This window comes from Delphinapterus leucas, chromosome 2 (assembly GCF_059928025.1).
Source record: "Delphinapterus leucas isolate spDelLeu-1000000601 "Yukka" chromosome 2, BTC_Dleu_Yukka2, whole genome shotgun sequence".
NCBI lineage: Eukaryota > Metazoa > Chordata > Mammalia > Artiodactyla > Monodontidae > Delphinapterus > Delphinapterus leucas.
In genome coordinates this window covers 180164330-180185477 of record NC_143130.1, presented here as the reverse complement: position 1 = coordinate 180185477, position 21148 = coordinate 180164330, and positions in this window count along the sequence as shown.

Below are 21148 nucleotides of genomic sequence, written 5' to 3'. Positions count from 1 at the left end.
AAAACCCCAGAGTCAGAAAAACACAACTCCAGGATGCAAAGTGAGCACAATCGCTGGCATTTGCCCCAAGGCGCCCACTGGCCCTGGATGGCCTTCAGCCTGGGTTTCAGAGACCAGGTGTGTGTGGGGTCGAGAGGGAGGAGTTGGCAAGGGAGACAAGCCTGCAGGATGGTGGGTTGATTCCTCGATCCTCTGCACAAATCCAGGGTCCCAAGGTCAAGCTGCCCAGCAGACAGACTAGAAAAGACCCAGGAGACACACCTAACTTGGCCTGAGGTGTCAGTGGAGGCGAAAGGGGTGTGTGTGTGAGGGGGACTGCCCACTAAGGATGCTCACTCATAATCTCTCATGTGTGAAGATTTGGGGGCTGGGATCCACATCTGTGTGCCCTAAAAATAATTTACTTAAAATGTTCCTGGGTTGGTCGTGTCCCCAGACAAATCCTTTTTGGGAAAACCACACTTTGAACACAAATCTCAAGGAATTTCTGTAAATGGACTTCAGGGAGTATGAGCTCACAAACAAAATTCAAAAATGTGCCTGAAATATGGCATCCTGAGTAAGCATCACAGAGGAGCAAACAGCAGGAACAGACCTGGTAGGACACAAGCCATTGGAATTATCAGATGTGAAATTTTTCAAAGGACCTTCAATAATTCTGAAAGAAGTTGTTGGGGAAAATAAAGACACAAATTTGTAAAAGAGAGAATAGTAAAAATGGTCAGGCAGATTTTGAAAAAAGTGAACTTCTAGAAATAAAAATTACTGAAATTAAAAATTCAACAGAAGTTTACAAGAGCAGATTAGATACAGCCAAAGAGAGAATTACTAAATCAGAAGATAGAACTGAAGGAATCCCACAGAATGCAGCTCAGGGAGAAAAGAGGTAGAAAACGTAAGAGGGATATTAAGAGACATGGAGAACAGTTTGACAAGTTTCTGTCAAACTATCTCAAGCTCACTCATGCTTTCCTTGGGCGTGTCTAGTCTAGGGATGAGGGCTTTGTCACTTCCGTTACAATGGTTTTTATTTCTAGCATAGTCTTGACTCTTTCTTAAGATCTTCTTCTCTCTGCTGACTCATCCATTTTTGCATGTTGTCTTTTTCCATTAGAGCCTTTAACGTATTAATCATAGTTATTTTAAATTCCCTGTCTTATAATTCAACCATCTATGTTATAGTTGAGTCTGTTTCTGATGGTCTCATGGTGTCTTCAGACGATGTTTCTGTTTTTGTCTCTTAGCTTTTAACATGCTTTGTAATTTTCTGCTGAAAAGCTGACCTATTTGGAGTGGATGACAGGGACTGAGGTAACCAGGCCTTAGTGTGAGGCTTGATGTTAACCTAGCTTAGCAGTTGGGCTGTGCCTAACGCCTGCCCCCGCTGTTGACTTGGAGCCTCTCTGAGTCCTGCTCCTTAGGGAGAGCCTGTGTCTTTCCCAGAGTCCACTGTTATTCTAGGGGCCCCTGTGCGGGGGGGGGGGGCATTCTATAACCTTCCAAACAATGTCAGTGTTTTACTGACCCTGTAACCTTGGGCTGTGAGCTTCCCATGTGTTTCTCTGAGGGTATAGCTTACTTCCCACTGCCCCTACTCCTTTCCTGCTGCAACAGCCTCAATCTACTTCCTTGAAGCCCTGGCCCTCACCTACTGTTTGCTTGTTTGTTTTTTATCCTAAGGTGGAACAGGAAGGCTGGAGGGGGCTGGAGTGGGAGGAGCCCCCTTCCCCCCAGGTGGATGAGGTTGGGGACTTGCCCTCTGGCAAAGCCTTTCCCTCAGGTGTGGGCCTTTGTTATGGAGAAGGCTCTGGGCATATTTCACACCCTTACCTTCTCCACCCACTGCTGGAGATGCTGGGATCTTTCTCAGACCTTCTCGTGAGAACCTGGTCGGGTTTCTGGAGGAAACACCCATGGAGGTGTTGGGGACCCCCTACGACTGTGGCTCCCAGGAATTCCTCACTGTCATGTTGGTTCGCACTCGGCCTCTCGCAATTCATCAAAGTTTCCATCAGTGTTTCTACCAGTTCAGTGCTCCAGCGACATCTGCTCCAGGTAAGTAGTTCTCAGGTGTGTTTCTCTGTGGTTGACTGACTCTCCAGACTTCAGGGCGCTGGTTTGCTTCGCAACCTCCTTTCTCTGCTGGGTCTGAGAAAAATCACTGATTTCCAGTTGGGCTGCTTTTTTTTTTTTTTTCCAGTTGTAAAGAGAGGAGTGATGAGTTCCAAACTCTTTACGTGTTGGAGCTGAACCTGAAATCCTGCTGTTTACTTATTTTTATGATTTTGCCCAGAGTATGTCATTGTATCTATTGCAGGATCAGTCCAGTTGGAGCTGTGTTGGATAAAAGAAGTGGGGCTTGGCTGACAACTTTTTTAAATGTCAGCTTTTCTCACCTCAAGAAAAGTTCAAGGCAGGCCTCCTCTGGCTCCCCACCAGCAAGTGAGGCAGGCGTGGCCTGGATGGCTTGTGTTGGAACTTGTCACCCAACAACCCTGTCCTGTAGGTGGAGAAACTGCAGCTGGCGTGGCGCATGGGAGCGTGTGCTTTCCCCGCCATCCGCGCTGGAAACATTCTGCGGTGCCCTCGGGATAAAGCCTGGCCTAACTCCTTGCCGTGGCTCCAAGGCACTGGGTGCCCCCCTCTTCTGCAAACTTCTCTCTCTCCTTTTCTCAGCGCCTGTGAGCCCCGTGCTGTGCCTGGCACTCAGCATACATTGGAGCTGAGTAACTGGCCTGGAGTCTGATCCTCCCACCAGGGGTTGGGGTGGGGGAGTGGAAGCCAGCCCTGTGACGGGGACCCTGCAGGGGGCTGCTGTTACACTCCAGGAGAGGAGAGGGTGCCAGGCCCACAAATGCGTAGACGGCCGCCCAGTGCGGTGATGCAGACCTGCTGGCCCCTCTGGTCTTTCCCTCCTGCCCTCTCTCCTCTGTTTTCGTGTCCTACTCCTTTTTCATCTGTTAAGCTCCTTGCCACCGACCTCCTCCATCAGGGACGTAGCCACGGTTCTCTGCATGGTGTTTGACTCCGTGGGCCCCATGGACTCTCCTCCCCTACCACAGCCCCTGCACCCCCTGTGCCCTTGATCCCGCCCAAGGGTGCCCGGCACCGCCAAGGCAAGGCCCCTGATGGCACGTTTCCCGAGTGGGCAGGTCGCAGATGTCTCTCCATCACCCTGCCCTTGGGGTTGGGCTCAGCCAGGTCTCCCCATGGCCAGATGCAGCCTAACCTCACCCTGTACGCCTGCCCCGCTGGTGGCCCTGTGAGCTGGCGCACGGCTTCCAGAATGCAACTTGCTCCGTGTGGTGAGAGCAACGAGGGCTCCCGTGCCGAGTAATCTCACCACGTGGGAACTTACCCTGAAAAAACTGCTCCACTGAGTGAGGAAAGTTTGCCACTAAGGTGCACCTTGACCCAAGTTTAGAGGAGCAAGGTGCTGGGGAGACCCCCAGGGTCCGAAGCTCGCTCTGGGAGAGTGAAAGAAGGAATGCACACCCATCCTGCTGAATTGCATACGGGCAACGCAAGTGAAAACTCTGCAGATTTCATGGAAATTGTGAAAGCAGTGCACACACGAGGGGAAAGCAGGAGGACACAAGACGTTACCTGCGCTGTGAGTGCCATATTGCTACCTGTGCTGTGTGCAGACCTTCCTGCTGGGCGATAGGCAGCTAATTCATTCATTCCTTTACTCAACAGATATGAGTACCTACCATGTGCCAGATGCTGCTTTGCATGCCAAGGATTCGGCAAGAAAAGAAATACAGATGCGGTTTTCTGCTTACATGGAGCTTGCACCCTAGTGGGGATACGAATAAATGAATAACTCTTTCTGGGCAATAATCAGGGCTGCAAAGGGAAATAAAGCAGGGGCGGGAGGTGAAGAGGAAGCAGAGAGAGCTTCCTGAGAGGGTGGCATCCAAGCAGACCGCCTCCCCGAGACACAGGTGCAGTCTGGTACTGTCACCCAAACTGTTTGAGGTCGTTGGGCTGACGCTTCCCCGGGAGTGTGCTCAGCTCGCGGCCCCGGGCTGTGGTCTCTGTCCTGGCACCTGCCCATCCACCTCGTGTATGCACTTCTGGTACCGTCTGCTTCTGAGGGTGGGACCCGGGCCTTGTACAGGTGGGACACCTGCACACAGGTTCATGGAAGTGACTCCAAAATCATTCCAAACTGGGTGGGATCCTGCCGGAGCCTGGTGTGGAAGGAGGTGGGGAAGCTCAGCACAGATGGGGGTGGGTGGAGGGGGCCTGGGGGGTGGGGGCAGATCTGTGGGTAGTGGCCAGAAAACACAACGTGTGTGCAGAAGGAGAGAGGAAGCAGGCCCGACCCAGCCCAGAGATCCTCAAGGGACTGATGGAACCTGCAGCAGGGGCCTGGGGCTTTGACCTTGCCCTTCCGGTGCCACACAGAGTCAGGTCTGGCTGGCCACAGCCCTGTCTTACAGTGACGTGTGACAGTTTGACACCTGCCTCTACATGACCTAAGCCTCGTGAACTCCCGTGGGTCTCCAGCCCGCATCGTGGCATCTGGCACTGAGCGTGTGATCCAGAGAGATGCGTGGAATGAGGGTGTCTCTCCCCATGAGCTTGTCACAGGACTCCCTTGTGTGACTTAGCGTGGCTGGAGGGGACTCCCTGGGTGTGGCAAGGGAGGAGAAGGCAGACTTGGCATGCAGATGCAGAGGTTCCGCCCCTTTGCCAGGCTCCTCCCACCGCCAAATCCCACAGCCACCCGGCGTGCCAAGTCTCTGAAGGGCAGAAAGTCCAAGCTGAAGACCCAGCTCGCTCCACGGAGAGGAAACTCTGGCCCCGAGAGGGCAGGTTCTTGCCTGCGGCCGCAGTGAACCCATCAACAGGACCCGTCTCAACAGCATCTCTCCCGTGTGTCTGAGGCCAAGCCGGTTCCTCTGGACAAGCACTGGCTGATTCTTCTGGAATGTGGGTGCCGGGATGCTGGTGGGGCTGGAAGGAGAGGATGTAGGCAAGGGCTGCCGGTGCTTCGCCCCTGCTCTGTTCCACGCCTCTATTATCTCTCCTCTCAAAGGAACCGAGGCAGAGCGAAGACTTGGAGGTGTGGGTGCCCTGACCTCTAAAGCGTTTCCTGGCAACAATGGGCAGTGGGTGCCCCCTCCCCAGGTGGCAGAGCACCTTCAACGGGGCGGGCAGTGCCTTGCTGGTCTGGGGGCAAACGACCACCATGGGCCGCCTGCCTTGGGCTCCCCCAGCCCCCACTTTCTTCTCCCAGGCCCTGCGGACAGGAGAACAAAGGGGCTGCCACCGCCCGCCGGGGAGCCACGCACCCTAAATCCCCGCCTCGCCAGGCAGCGGCTGAGCCTCCGTTCCTCCATATTGGCACAAACAGCCGTACTACCTGGCTGATTAGAGCCCAGGGGTCGGCCAAAGGCTGCCACCTACTCAGTCCTGGTGTGTAGCTGCTTGTGTAAGCGCTTTGCAGGGAGAATCCATGGTGTGTGCCTTAGCACTTGCCCAGACGCATTTCTTTTTTAAAAAAAATTTTTTTGCAGCTTGTGGGATCTTATTTCCCCAACCAGGGATGGAACCTGGGCCCACGGCATTGAAAGCGCAGAGTCCTAACCACTGGACCGCCAGGGAATTCCCTGCCCAGACGTATTTCAAACCAGCTTCTCTCCTTCAAGAGAGGCCTTGGGGCTTCCCTGGTGGTGCAGTGGTTGAGAGTCCACCTGCCGATGCAGGGGACACGGGTTCGTGCCCCGGTCCGGGAAGATCCCACATGCTGCAGAGCGGCTGGGCCCGTGAGCCATGACCACTGAGCCTGCGCATCCGGAGCCTGTGCTCCGCAGCGGTAGAGGCCACAACAGTGAGAGGCCCGCGTACCGCAAAAAAAAAAAAAAAAATCCCAAGAAGTCTTTTCATGAATCTTGGCAAACTGATTTTAAATTTTATGGATGAGAAAATGACCAATATCAGCTAAGACAGTCCTGGAGAAGAGAAGTAAGCCGGGGAGCTTGCCCCACCAAAGCATCAATAATTATGATAAAGCCAAAGTCATTAAACCATCTGGCATAGATGCTGGGATGGACAAAGAGAACAATAGAAGAAAATAAGAACACAATTAAAATATACATTTATGGAAACTTGAAGCATAGTTTGTGATTGAGTAAACAGTGCAGACTGGTTTTAAAAAGATGGAGTTTTTATGAGATACTGGGAAACTGGCTAACCATATTGAAAATAACGAATCCCTACCTCATGCCATACTTAGAAATAAAGCTCTAGTGATTAAAGACAAAAGATGAAAAGCATAACGAAAAAGGCTATGGAATAGAAAATTATTTCTCAAGCAAGAGCAAGCAATAAAGGAAAAACTGACAAATTCAACCACATTAAAATTAAGAAATTCAATTAATTAAAAGAAACCATAAAGAAAGTGAAAAGAGAAGTCACAAACTGACATAAAATATTTGCAACACATCTAACTGACAAGAGACAACATACAAAATACATAAGGAACTCCTAGGAATCACTATGACAAGGCAAACAGTCTCATAGAAAAAATGGGCAAGACTTAGGAACAAGCATTTCACAGAAAAAGAAACATACAGGCTCATAAATGTTTGGAAAAAGCCAACTTCACTAGCAGTCAAGGACATGTCTCTTTAAAGTCTTATAGGGCAGCGGCTTCCAGGCTTTTTGGCACCAGGGGCTGGTTTCGTGGAAGACAATTTTTCCACGGATAGGGTGGGGGGGATGGTTCAGGCGGCAACGCGAGCGACGGGGAGCGTGACGGGGAGCGGCAGATGAAGCTTCGCTCGCTCGCCCACTGCTCACCTCCTGGTGTGCGGCCCGGTTCCTAACAGGCCACGGCCCAAGGGTTGGGAGCCCCTGATATAGGGAATTCAGGTTCAGATCACAGGCTGAGCATGCACATCTCATTATTTTCCCTCCAAAATCCCACTAAAACTATAGTAATGAGAATTTGTTATGATATAAACCATTAAGGATAGAAGAACAGAACAGGAGACAAAAACAAGAAGATTCTGGAAGCTGAAAAACATACGAACAAGTGGTGACTGCCTTAGCAGACCAGAGGAAGATAAATTCTAGGCTAACGGGGGAAAACTGTGAATTAACCTTGTTTGTTCCCAAGACTTTTCAAATATTCAGGAAGTGGTAGTAGCAGGTGTTTCTGGGACTGGGAATGCAGAGGTGGTGGCAGAACCAGGACCAAATTGAGGTAAAAGTAGTGCCAGAGCACGAAATTTAAGGAGGTGACATCCTAGCCATTAGAGAGATGCAAATTAAGGCTACAATGAGATATCACCACACACCCAGTATAACATCTAAAATAGAAAATAATGACAGCACCAAATGCTGGCAAGGGTGCAGAAAACTGGGTCTCTCATACATTGCTCGTGGGAATATAAAATGGTAAAAACACTCTGGAAAATAGTTTGCAGTGTCTTAAATGAACAGACGTACGCTTCCCATGTGACCTAGCAATCGTGCTCCTGGGCATTTGTCCCAGATGAATGAAAATTTATGTATGTGCAAAACAATCTGTTCATGATTGTTCATAGCAGCTGTATGTGTAATAGTCAAAAACTAGAACAAACCAAATGACCCCCAACAGGTGAATGGTTAAACAAAATGGTACACCCCTACCATGGAACAGCAATAGAAAGGAACAAAGTATTGACATGTAAAGCAGCTTGGATAGCTCTCAATTATGCTGAGTGAAAAAAGGCCAGCCTCAAAGTTCACATGCCTTCTTATTCCATTTATTCAGTCTTCTAGAAACGATAAAAATTATATAGAAGAAAAACAGAATGTAGGTTGCCAAGAGTTAGGGATGGTAGTGAGGGTGGGGGGTCAGGGGTGGAGGGGTTTGACTTTAAAGAGGTGACATGAGGGAGATTTTCATGGTGATGGACTAGTTCTGTATCTTGTGGCACAAGGATGGGCATGTTTGAAGATCAGGAAAACAATGGCCCCAGCCTTGAGAAAAGCAACACGGAAACAAGAAAACAATGGAGCCATGCCTTCATAATTTTAAAGGAAACTGATTTCCAACCCACATTTCCATATCCAAACCCACTGTCAATCAAGTGTGAAGGTGGAATAAAATTGTTTTCAGAAAAACACATCTCAAACAATTTACCTCCTGTGTGTCTTTCCTCAGTGAATTACAGGTGGATGTGCTCCACAAACAAGGGAGTAAACAAAGAAGCCACAGCGTCCAGAAAACAGGAGAGAAGTAAACGTTCAGGGTGATGATGAAGGGCAAGCCCGAGCACCCAGGGCAACCAGTCCAGATCAGAGGAGCATTTCCGGGAGACCAAATTGTCGTCCTTATGATTTCTACCGATGAACCATCTTTTTATCTTCACTTAACCGTAGGAGAATGGTTCCCACCGAAACAAGAGAGTAAACCAGGAAGGCATGGGTGGGATTCAGGAAACAGGGCTCCCACCCAGGAGAAAGGCAAGGCATCAGCAGAAGCAAATGTTAGGATGACAGTGTGCAGCCAGCCCAGAGAGTGGGTAGGGCAGATCAGAGGAGAAAGAGACCTCCAGGCAGGGAGCCTCCAGGAACAATTAATGTGGAAAAGGACAGGAAAAAAGGGTATTGGCAAATGTGGGAAGAATGAGTAATAGGTTAGAAAATATTTAGCAAATGAAAAAGGGAGGCAACTAATAACTTTAGGAAATACAGAGAGTAAGAAAGGAAACAACTGGAGTACACTACAATGCTAAGTTAAGCTATGGTTGTAGAGATATAATGTGATCTATACCAACAGATTCAGTTTGATTTAACCAAAAATTGTAATATAACTATATTGGAAGAGTAGAGAGGGGAAGCAGAGGGGGTGTCAGGATATGAGGGCTAAACTCTCATCTACTCTAATAGGAGATCTTAAAACTTATGTCTCAAATTGATTAATCAAAAGGTAACAGGATAGTAAGATAGATAGATGATAGATAGATAGATATAATTTAGAAATATGTGTTGTGTGAAAGCCAGAAAAATTATTTAAAAAGCTAATGATGGTTGATTTTTGAGGGCTCAAGGAAGGGAGGATCAATGAACTACTGTATTTTGTCATAGATTTTTAGTACAGACAGTCCCTGCTTTCGAATTTTTACCTTTTCCTGGGTGAGTAATATGCATTATGATACTCTCTCACAACGCTGGGCAGTAGGCTGGAGCTCCCCGTCTGCTACACAGTCACAACTGATACAATCACTGACACTCTGTTTATCACTTTCAGTATCGCATTCAATAAATTACATGAGAAATTCAATACTTTATTATAAAAATAGCCTTTGTGTTAGATGACTTTGTCCAACTGTAGGCTAATGATGTGAGCATGTTTAAGGTAGGCTAGACTGAGCTACGATGTTCAGTAGGTAAGGCGCATGTTCAACTTACAATATTTTCAACTTAGGATGGGTTTATTGGGACATAACCCCATAGTAGAGGAAGATCTGTACGTGAATTTGGCATTTTGTTTTGTTTACTAGATGCACGTTCAACAATATGCAGTTGATTTATTGTATTTAACTTGCATTGTTTGTTAATTTAAAACCAAACAACAAAATATCATTTTACTACAACCAAATTTGCACAAATTAAAAAGCAGACCCATTCCAGGTACTGGAAAGGATGTGGGGCAATAGGAACTGTCAGCCGTAGCAGTCAGAGTTACAGTTACTTCGGAAAACACTTCACCATACCTAGTAAAGGTGATTTGCACATAACCCATGAGCAGCAATTCCCCACCTGGTGATGTCCCTAGAGCAGTGCTCCCCAGCCTTTTTCGCTGTGCAAAGCATGATAGTACTTGCACGGTACAGTGAAGTAAGTGGGCAAGGCTTCTCCAGGACATTGGGGCCAGCCAGGAGGTCCAGGGTCCAGGCTGCCCCAGCCCCTGCCCAGCTACTCAAGTACAGACGGGTCCATCACTCAGACATATCTGCACCCCAGTCACAGCACCCAGTGGGCTCATCCAGAGAAAGGATTACGCATGTGCACCTGGAGATCTGTACTAGGAGGTTTACAGCAGTGCTGTGATAGTAAAAAGCCTGGACACAACATAAATGTCCATGAACAATAGCACTGGTAGACAAATTGTGATATAGTCGCACAATGGAATAGCAAACAGGAGTAAAGACTAATGAGTGACACCATAAGCGTTGAAAGGGATGAATCTCATGCATGAAATGTTAGATGGAAGAAGCAAAACACAACTATTACATATAAAGGAAGACTATATTTACATAAAGTTTAAAAAGCAGCTAAAACTAAACTATATGTTTTGGGGGACTACAAATATAAATGGTAAAAATGATATAGAGAAGCAAGGGAAAGATGAATATAAATTCAAATTAGTATTACCTGGGGGAGGGGCCAGGGATGGGGAAGACAGAGTGATTAGAGTTCACATTATAATTATTTTTATTATTGTTGTCATTATTATTACTCTTTAAAATATTTTTTTTCAGGTGTACAGTTTTAGGGCATGCATAGATTCTAGCTGCCCCAAATATCTATACTCCCCTTCTTCTCGAGTAATAGAACCCCCAGTTTTTAGCTGAGTACTTGGCCACCAGGAATAAAGACTGAATTTCCCTGTCCTATTTGCAATATAGTTCAACCACGTTCCTCTTGCAATGGAAATTAAGAGGAATGTGTGTGTGTGTAACTCCTAGGAAGTGTTCTTACTGGGGAAGGGGGAAGGTGTGCCCTCCATGGTCTCCTCTTCTCTGTTGGTTAAAATGTGATGTAATGGCTGGAGCATCAGCAGCCATCCTGGACCATGGTGTAACCTCAGGAATAGAACTCATACACAGTGGAACATAGTAGAGGCAGAAGGATCCAGGGGGCCTGACACAGGGTGCACCATGATGGTCCTGGGCTGACCCTTTCAGACTTTACACGCATGAAGAGAAATATATCTATATCACTTTGAATTCATGATTATTTGTGGGCTTTCTGTTATATCCAGCCAAGCCTAATCCTAATTTTGTATAGGAGTGAGATGCAGCAGAAAATTCTCCAAAATCAAAGTAGAACAACTAAAGACCACTACTTGCCCACACGCTCAGGGGACCACTGGGGGAGATGGAGTAGTCTGGGGAGCCTGGGGAGCCCGGGGGAGGCTGCAGGAGCCCGGGGGAGCCTGGGGAGCCTGGGGGAGGCTGGGGAGCCTGGGGGAGGCTGGGGGAGGCTGGGGAGCCTGGGAGAGACTGCGGGAGGCTGCGGGAGCCTGGGGGAGGCTGGGGGAGCCTTGGGGAGCCCGGAGGAGGCTGGGGGAGCCCGAGGGAGGCTGGGGAGCCCGGGGGAGGCTGGGGGAGCACGGGGGAGGCTGGGGAAGCACGGGAGAGGCTGGGGAGGCTGGGGGAGGCTGGGGGAGGCTGAGGAGGCTGGGGGAGGCTGCGGGAGGCTTGGGGAGGCTGGGGAGCCTGGGGAAGCTGCAGGAGCCTGGGGGAGCCTGGGGAGGCTGGGGAGCCTGGGGGAGCCCGAGGGAGGCTGGGGAGCCCAGGGGAGGTTGGGGGAGCACGGGGGAGCCTGGGGAGCCTGGGGGAGGCTGGGGGAGCACGGGGGAGCCTGGGGAGCCTGAGGCACCAGGCAGACCAGGGCCCCATCCTGTCACCAACACACCAACTGGCTGTCTGATGTTGGCCAAGTCCCTTTAAGGCTCTGAGCTGTTTGCTGGTGTGGGAAAGGGTGCGCTGGCCCTCAAAGTGTCCCATAAAGCATGGCTGCGTGGGGAAGACTGGGTAAGTACCCAGCACTGCGTGCACAGCATGGGGACCTGGCAGAGGGAAAGTCCCTGGCAGTGCCCGCAGTGGAGCACAGGACGCACAGGGTGAGGTCTCAGAGGGCAGGGGAGGGTGCCCAAGCTGGGGTGACCTAAGGACAGGGAGGAGGTGGGACAGACGAGTCACAGGGAAGACGCAGGCTGGAGCCACAGACGTGCCAAGGACCACGGGAAGCACCGGGTGAGCTCGCCCTCGCGAGGGGCAGGGCGGGGCATGGAGTCTTGGACACTGAGTCACCGGCCTGGACGAGGCCCCCATGCCAGCTGGGCGCCCAGAGCCCCCCCTGCTTCCCACCTCCACACTGGACCCCGCTGCGAGGCTCGCCCGGCACTGCTGAGTCTCCGAGACACCGTGCGGCTTTTGTCCCAGGATTTATCTTTTCATCAGATGGATATCAGGGTCACTTCATGTGGTGCTCTCCCGCGTCAGCAAAATAAAGATGCAAATAAGTCCCCTGACCCGCCCCCAGGGCCACCGAAGAACGCAGAGCCTCCCGCCTCCCCCGCCGTATATGAAGGCTTTGAATTTAAAATTTCATTTTCCCATCGCTTTTCAATAAATGCTCTTCCCCGTGATGTCTCGAGTCCTGACCTTATAATGCCCGAGTTAAAAGGCAGTGTCTTGTTTCCAGCTGCAGATAATTTACTTTTGAATGGTCCAATTACACGGCAGCCGGGGCTCTGCCTGGCCGCGCAGAGACGGGGCCGTTTACCCGGGAGATAATGGTGTTGCTGCAACATATGTGTTGTCTGACCCGGGCCTGTCCTCCGGCGGCCGCCAGCAGGTAGGACCAGGCACTGTCTAAGGAGCCCTGACAGGCGCATCCCTGGAGGGGATCCCGGTGTCCACCTCACCCTCTGGTTGAGACCAGCCCTGAGGTGATCCCTGCTGGCATGACCATCCCGGACCCTGGTGAGGCTATGGATGGCATGCTGTCTGGTTTTTCCGGCTGCCGCTGGCTCACTCTGCAGCCTGCGGAGCATTGGCTGCCCTGGAAGATGTTAAAGTGGGCATGAAATACAGCGTCATGCTTGTGAAAGAGGTGTGACATCTGACCGATCGCTAGCCCCGAGTGGTTATAACAAGGTGGCCTCATGAATTTCATGTCCACGTAACAAAATCTGAACGGATGGAAACTGTCTGTGCCTTCGAATTTCTTAAAATGAAACACTGAAGCATTTTGCTCTTCTGTAATATTTCTGCCTAAGCAAAAAATGTGGGTTCCTTAGTGATTTGGCTTCAAAGAATGTCTAGATCTGGGTGATCCCACTTTAAAGCCTAAAGAAAAATTCCTAACCCTTCTTCCAGGAGTCGAAGGAAAGAACTGAGCAATTCCTCTGCCTGTCCACAGTTTAAGATGTGTCCATCTCCAGAAACCAACAGGACCTCCTGAACTTTAAACCCAGATAGTTTTCCCTTTGAATTTTCTCTTACAAACAAATCTGAATTAGTGACAATTAAAAGACGAGACAAGCACATGGAAAGTGTGTGATGGGGCGTCACCACCTACATCATCCCTGGACTGCTGCTTCTGTCCTGTGTCACAGGGACACTTGGGTGGTCAGCAACAGCAGAGAACGGGGTGAAATCCTTTATCAAGTTCAGACTGGCCCGAATTCAGCTCGGCTCCCTGGACCCTGGGGTCTCCCACAGGGAAGCTGGAGCCTGCAGAGGAGCAGTGAATGGGGAAGGGCTCCGGGCAGGGGTTGTGGAGGCTCTGGAGGCGGTGCCAGCCCAGCCCACCCCTCCCTGCTTCCTTCTCAGTGCCTCTTCAGCCCATAGATGCGGCCACCCCACTGCAAACCTGTCCACACCCGCCCTTGTTCTGAAGTCCCTTGTGCACAGCTACCCTGGGGCAGCTCAGGGTCTCCAGGCTGGCGGCCATCAAGGGGAGGGGAGGGACGTCTTTGTAAGGTCTGGTCTCGCTTCTGGTTAGTTCCAAGGCCACCGTGGAGAGGCGGCTCTGCTCAACCCAGGGCTGTTGCTTGAGCGCGTCTGCATACCGGGCACTGGGTCCCGCGTCTGAGATGCTGGATTCATCTGTGGTGCATTAGAGGTGGCTGCAAATTCCCTGCCACTGCCCCTGTGCTGAAGCAGAGTTTATTTCTCCATCCCCTTGAACCTGATACCACGTTGAGAGGCCGTGCGGAGAAGCCACAAGAAGAGAGAGGAAGAGGCCCTGGAACCAGCGGGAAGAGAAGTGATGAACAGAAAGTACCAAGACCCCCCGCAGACAAGTCAGTGGAGCTGCGGCCCTGTGGCCCAGCTGTCCTACCCTGGCCCAAGCGTGGAGGGAGGAAGCCCTGCAGACAGCTGCCCACTGTGGCCTGGCTAAGTCCTCCCCCAGAAAAGAAAGCAGCTGGGAATTCCCTGGAGGTCCAGTGGTTAGAATTCCACGTTCTCGCTGCCGAGGGCCCAGGTTTGATCCCCGTCAGGGAACTAAGATCCCGCAGGCCAGGCGGCCCGGCCAGATGTGGCTGCCATTGGAAAGGAAAGGCGGGCGGCGCCGAGGGGGCGACAGGGACAACTGGGGGCACAGAGAGGCCGTGTGAGCCAGACAGTGTCACAGGTAAGTATGCTCCTGGCTGTCCGGGCAGGGCGGTCGTGGAGGCCCTCCCTCTGCGTGAGAATCGACTGCGTTGGGCTCTGCCCTCTCCCTTCGGGGTCCGCCCTCTGATCCCGGGTTCAGAACCGTAAAGCCCGCGCCAGCAGCCCTCGTCCTCCCCGGGCCCCGCCTCAGGGGCACCCGCTTCGTGGGATGCTGTGTCCAGCCAGAGCCCGGGGCCTGGGAATGAGAGGCCCACCGTGGGCCGCCCAAACCGCCAGGGGAGGAAGAGGACAGCCCGCTGTCTCCACAAGGCTGGCCCCGCAGCTCCCCTTCCAGAATCAAGCAGCCCCGTTCCCGCACATCCCAGCGTCCACACAGAGAGCGTGTCGGGGGGCGCACCAAGCGCTCACATTGGCGCCGGAGAGGGGCGGGCTTTTCCTGCAGGGGCCAGAGGGGCTACAGAGACTCAGCTCGGCTGTCCGCTGAGGCCTGGGGGGCTGGTGTCCCGCCCACCCCTCTGACCACACAGGTGTGGGCGGTAAGAGGGGTGTGACCCGTGCAGAGCCAGCGTATCAAAGTTCCACTCCAAGAGCTGTCCCTGGAATGTGCTGGCTGCCTTCCTCACGGCGGGGTGGAGGGGCGGACGTGGAGGGGCGGGGGTGTCACGGGGACGACCTCCTGCTCCCGCTGGGGTCTGGCTTTCAGGGCGCATCCGACAGCGCAGACTGCTGCTAGGAGGCCCCGCCCATGCTAGGCCCCGCCCACCCGAGGCGCCCTTCCCCGCCCACGGGCCTGGGGCAGCCCTGGACTCTGCGAGCTTCTCTTCTCTACAGGCCGTGCACCTGGGACGCCTCGGCGTGCTGGAGCCAGCAGCACCTGAGCTCACCTGTCGGGGCCTCGAGGCACAGGGGAGATGACAGGGCCCAGAGGAGGAGGGGCCGTCCGTGCCCCGGGCCAGGCCTTTCCCAATACCAGGGGGGTTCAGGGGTCAGGGGCCAGGGCAGGGCACTGTCTGGAAGCAGGGAGGTTTAGGGCCCACACAGACCTGGGCGTGGTGCAAGGGGGCGTTGGTAAGGACAGTGGCACAGACGTGGGGGGCAGAGACCCCACGTGCCTCAGAGGTGAAGGTGTGGCAAGCTGGCCTCCAGAACAAGGAGAATCTCGACAGTCGGGGGAGAAGAAAGGGGGTGCAGCCCAGGCCAGGTCCCCAGTGGGCTCACCTAGCTCCTGGCTCCACCATCCCTGGTAACACATTACCTGCATTCCCATTTGTCAGCTGACCGTGCCCCCTTGAACCCACCCTACCTGACCCCAGACCCACAGCTTAAATCCCACCCGAGGGCTGACGGCTTCCACTGAGCCCCAGACTGGTACCCTCACCACCTTCTCCACATCTCTCCCTGCACGTTTCCCAGATGGTCAAAAGGGGACCATGGATTTCTCCTCCCAAACCTCCACAGCTCCCCACACTTTCCCAATGGCAGCTGGTGACAGCATGACTCACTGACTCTGCCAGGCCCAGGAGGAGCCGCCCTGACTTTCCTCTCTCTCTCTCCCACCACTTCTAATTCATGAGCAGATCCTGCCAACCCAGCTCCAAGTCACAGGATCCCAATCACCTCCCCCCACCCCCACAGCTGAGACACCGGCCCACCAAGCCTCCCGGCTGCAGGCTCCACCCTGGCGTCCATCCTCACTGACAGAGCTTCCCAAAGCCCAGACCACGCTGCCCTTTGCCTGAGTCAAAGCCAGGTTCTCGGCCAGCACCCCGTCCTCCTTTTCCTCTCCGGCTCCTTCCCAGCTGCAAAGCCCACCTGCACCTCCTAGAAGATGCCCAGCCACTCCGCTCGGTGCGTCTGCCTTGTACTTTCCCAAACTCCTCCTGTGGCCAAGTCAGCCCCGCATCTCCCCCGCAAGACCCCTCCACCAGCGCCAGGCCTGAGACGTCCCCACTGCCTGTCCAGCACCCCGAGCATTGTCACTCATCGCAGCACCTCTGACCCTCACACCGCGGCCTCACCTCCCCCCGTGTGTGGGTCTCTCAGAGTCTTTGCTGTCCCCCGGCCCCCACCAGCTGATGCTCCAGAAATAAATGTCCCCCGTCCTGCTGCTGCCTCCACAGAAGCCCGAGCCCCTCAGGGCAGGTCCCTCTCCTCGGCACCAGCAGCGGTGCCCGGAAAGTTCTCTGAACAGACCCCTTCTGGCTTTGGCCTGAAACCAGCAAGCTGGCTGCTGGGGCTCTGTGTGTTCCTGGAGGGGCTTTCTACACGCCAGCGCCCACTGTGAGGGAGGGGGCTGGGGGAGGGGACTGCGCCCTCGATGGCCTTATTTATTTTCTCTCTCATTCAACAAGACAAAACGCCCCCCAGGAAAGGAAGCCGGGCTGCCCCCCACATGTCCAGCTCTGCCCCTCCAGGTCCTCCCTTGACCATCAGAGCAGCCCCTCAGGACCCCCCCAATTCAGGACTTCCTGTGTTCCCTTAAGATGCAGAAGGTCCTGACCTGAAAGCAGTGTGTCGGGGCTGTGAGTTGGATGGGGGTTTCTTGCCTTCATATCATCTTTGGGTTTACACATCTCCCGTGTCAGAGATATGGACGCGGTTCACAGACAGAAATGCAAGTGGCCCTGCGACTTCCCCATAATGAGAGACACACAAATGCAGGCCAGACCAGATACCATTTCCCACCTATCAGATTGGCAAAAATACAAAAGTTTAACGGCATTCTGCCGGCGAGGCTGTGAGGAAGAGGCGGCCTTAGACAAAGCTGTGGGAACGTGAAAGGGTCCAGCTCCCACCCTGGGAGACAGACAAAATCTGACAAAGCTGCAAAATGCAGTTACCTTTTCTGACAGACGCCTGCTCGGAGGAATCTTGCCTCAGACATACACGGGGAACCCACAAAGCTGTGTGCGTGCATCTTGCTAAGGGACTATTAGTAACGGCAGAAGACTGGGGTCACCGAGTGCCCCGGCACTAGGGGACTGACTGGTGGGTAGATAGAATGTGTCCCCATGATGGAACTCCATCCCCCTAAACATGAAATGAGGGAGCTCACCGTGTCACGCTGCGGTCTGTTCAAAAGCAAGGTGAAGGGCTTCCCTGGTGGTGCAGCGGTTGAGAGTCCGCCTGCCAATGCTGGGGACACGGGTTCGTGCCCCGGTCCGGGAAGATCCCACATGCTGCGGAGCGGCTGGGCCCATGAGCCATGGCCGCTGAGCCTGCGCGTCCGGAGCCTGTGCTCCGCAACGGGAGAGGCCACAACAGTGAGAGGCCCGTGTACCGCAAAAAAAAAAAAAAAAAAAAAAGCAAGGTGAAGAACCATGCGATTCCTACGTCACTTTTTATTTAAGAAAACAGGAGAATAAACCATTATTTAAGAATAAATCCAACCCGGATGGAAACAGTCGCTGACAAGAGGAGACGGGGACAGGCAAGGAAACCCAGCTTCCCTGAATGTGCCCTTCTGTGTCTTTTTGACTTCAGAATCTTATAAATATTTTAAATAATTGTAAGACAAAATTAAATCACAGAGCTTCTGCTCTGTGACAGACACTGTTCAGAGAAAGAAAAGTCAAGTTACAGGAAATCTTTGCAAAACACCACATATGTGATCAAGGACTGATGTCAGAAATACAGCCGGACCTCTGTATCCATAGGTCCTGCATCCGAGGATTCAACCAACCCAGGATCAAAAAAAAAAAAAATTTTTTTTTAATTCCAGAAAGTTCCAAAAAGCAAAAATTGAATTTGCTGTTCACCAACAACTATGTACATATCATTTGCATTGTATTAGGTACTATAAGTCATCTAGAGATGATTTAAAGTATTTGGGAAGGGGTGGGATAGGGAGAGTGGGAGGGAGGGAGACGCAAGAGGGAAGACATATGGGAACATATGTATATGTATAACTGATTCACTTTGTTATAAAGCAGAAACTAACACACCATTGTAAAGCAATTATACCCCAATAAAGATGTTAAAAAAATAAATAAAGTATTTGGGAAGATGTGCACAGGTTATACACAAACACGACACCATTTTATATAAGGGACTTGAGCGTCCACAGATTTTGGTATCTGGAGATGGGTGGGGGGCAGTTCTGGAACCAATTCCCTGTGGATATCAACAGATGACTGCATACAAAAATACTTAAAACTTAATAATAAGGAAACAAAGAACCCAATTAAAACATGGGTTAAAGCCCTAAGCAGACAGCTCATCAGAAGATACACAGATGGCAAGTAAGCACATGAAAGGATGCTTAAAGGTATGTCATGAGGTGATTGCAAATGAAAGCACTGAAACGCCATTCCACACCTATTAGAGCGGCGGACATCGGGAGCCCCAGCGACGCCACGTGCTGATGAGGGTACGCGGCCACAGGATGCCTCACCCGGTGCTGGTGGGGATGCAAATGGTTCGGCTGCTTCGGAAGACGGTTTAGTGATTTTGTAAAAAGCCAGACATACTCTTACCCTATGATCCAGTAATCACGCTCCTTGGTATTTACCCAAAGGCAATGAAAACGGGGTTCACGCAAAAACCAGCACACAATGTTTATAGCAGCTTTATTTTTTATTTTTTTTTTTTTGCGGTACGCGGGCCTCTCACTGCTGCGGCCTCTCCCGTTGCGGAGCACAGGCTCCGGATGCGCAGGCTCAGCGGCCACGGCCCACGGGCGCAGCCGCTCCGCGGCATGTGGGATCTTCCCGGACCGGGGCACGAACCCGTATCCCCTGCATCGGCAGGCGGACTCTCAACCACTGCACCACCAGAGAAGCCCTAGCAGCTTTATTCTTAATTGCCAAACCTTTGAAGCAACCAAGACATCCTTCAACAGGTGAATGAATAAACAAACTGAAGCATCCAAACAGTGGCATGTTTTCCAGCACTAAAGTGAAATGCACTCTCAAGCCATGAAAAGTCATGGAGGAAATTTAAATGCACATGGCTAAGTGAAAGAATCCAGTCTGAAAAGGCTACATGCGATGTGATTCCAACTATATGACACTCTGGAAAAGGCAAAACCATAGAGACTGAAAAGATCAGTGGTTGCCAGGGGTTAGGGGGTTAGTGGGATGCAAAGGCAGAGCACAGAGGATTTTAGGACGGTGAAACCATTCTGTGTGATACTGTAATAGTGGTTACACGTCATTATACATTTGTCAAAACCCACAGAATGTACAGCACAAGAGTGAACCCTAATGTAGACTATGCCCCTTGGGTGATAGAGATCTGTCAATGTAGCTCCATCAATTGTAACAAATGAACCACACTAATGCAAATGTTCATAATAGGGGGAGTAATAGGGGCTGGGGAGGGAGGAGGGGCATATGGGAACTCTGTACTTTCTGATCAATTTTTCTGTAAACCTAAAACAGCTTTTTTTTTAAAAAAAAGTCTATTAATTAAAAAAATTAAATCATAATAGAAAAGCAATCTCTAAACATCAAAATGAATCTGTGTTTCAAGTCAGTGGCTTCACCACACAGAGGAGATTTATTTCAAGTGACTTCAAAACATGGTCACTTGACTACAAATCTCAATTGGGACATATCCTAAGAACAAAAAATAGCAATAAAGAAATCTTAATATATATATGATACAAGTATGTATGTATGTATGTGTGTGTGTGTGTATATATATATATATATATATATATGTCAGCTACATATTGCTGTGTAACAAACTACCCCAAAGCTTTGTGGCTTAAAACAACGATTTGTTATTTCTCACAATTTTGTGGGTTGCACGGCCAGTTCCCCAACTGGTCGTACTTGGACTCTCCCCTGTGGCTGTGGTCACCTGGAGGCTCAGCTGGACTGGCAGGTCCAGGATGGCCTCATCTGCGTGTCTGGAAGGAGGTGGCTGTAGGGCACTTCAGCTCTCCTCCAAGCAGCTTCTTATACTCCAGTGTACGCCAGTGTAAGTTCTCCTCTTACACTGCAGTAGGCCAGATTGACTTCCCTATTCTGAGTCACAGAGCAGCATCCCAAGAAAGTGAAGGTGGCAGCTTCAGGACCTTTTAGGGCCTGGCCTCAGAAGTACACAATGTCCCTTCCGCTATATCCTACTGGTCAAAGCAAGTCACGAGGCCAGCCCAAATTCAGGAAATGAGGAAATAAATCCCACTTTTGTTCAGGCTGGGGTAGTGTAATGTCACACCACAAAGGAGCACGGACACAGGGAAATGAGATTCATTGGGCCCACTACTGCAACAGTCTCCTGTAGTCCTCCCTCTGGTCCCAATGATTCACATCTCTCCCGTGACCTCCAAACTCTCATCCAGTCATGGGATCAAAGTGCAAATGTGGCTCTTCTGGGTGTGCAGTGACTTGAGTGTGGCTCCTCTTAATGCAGGAACTTGTGAGCAAAATACAAGAGTTATCTGTCCCCCACACACCCAACATACAATGGTGAGACAGGGATAGGAAACCCTCAAAGGCAGCAGGCGCTCCCCTTCGAAAGGAAAAGGACAGGAAGCAGATACAGGCAGATCCAAGGCAATTATGAAATCTAGCCAGTTTCCCCTTCTCTAGGGGCAAGGAAAGCGCCTTGATTAAGTCCAGTTTTCCTTTCTGGCAGTGGTTTTCTAATCCACTGTTCTTTACTCTTGACTATACCCTCTGAGATACCTTTCCTTTGCCATAAGAAGCGGCCCATATAGGCAGCTGAGTAACACTCTCAACCTGTTTACTTCGCAGCAGCCTCTTTCCATTTTGAACTGTCTTCTTTATCCAAGCTGGTGGTGTTTTCATCCATACAACTCTTTTTAAAACTTCGTGGATTTC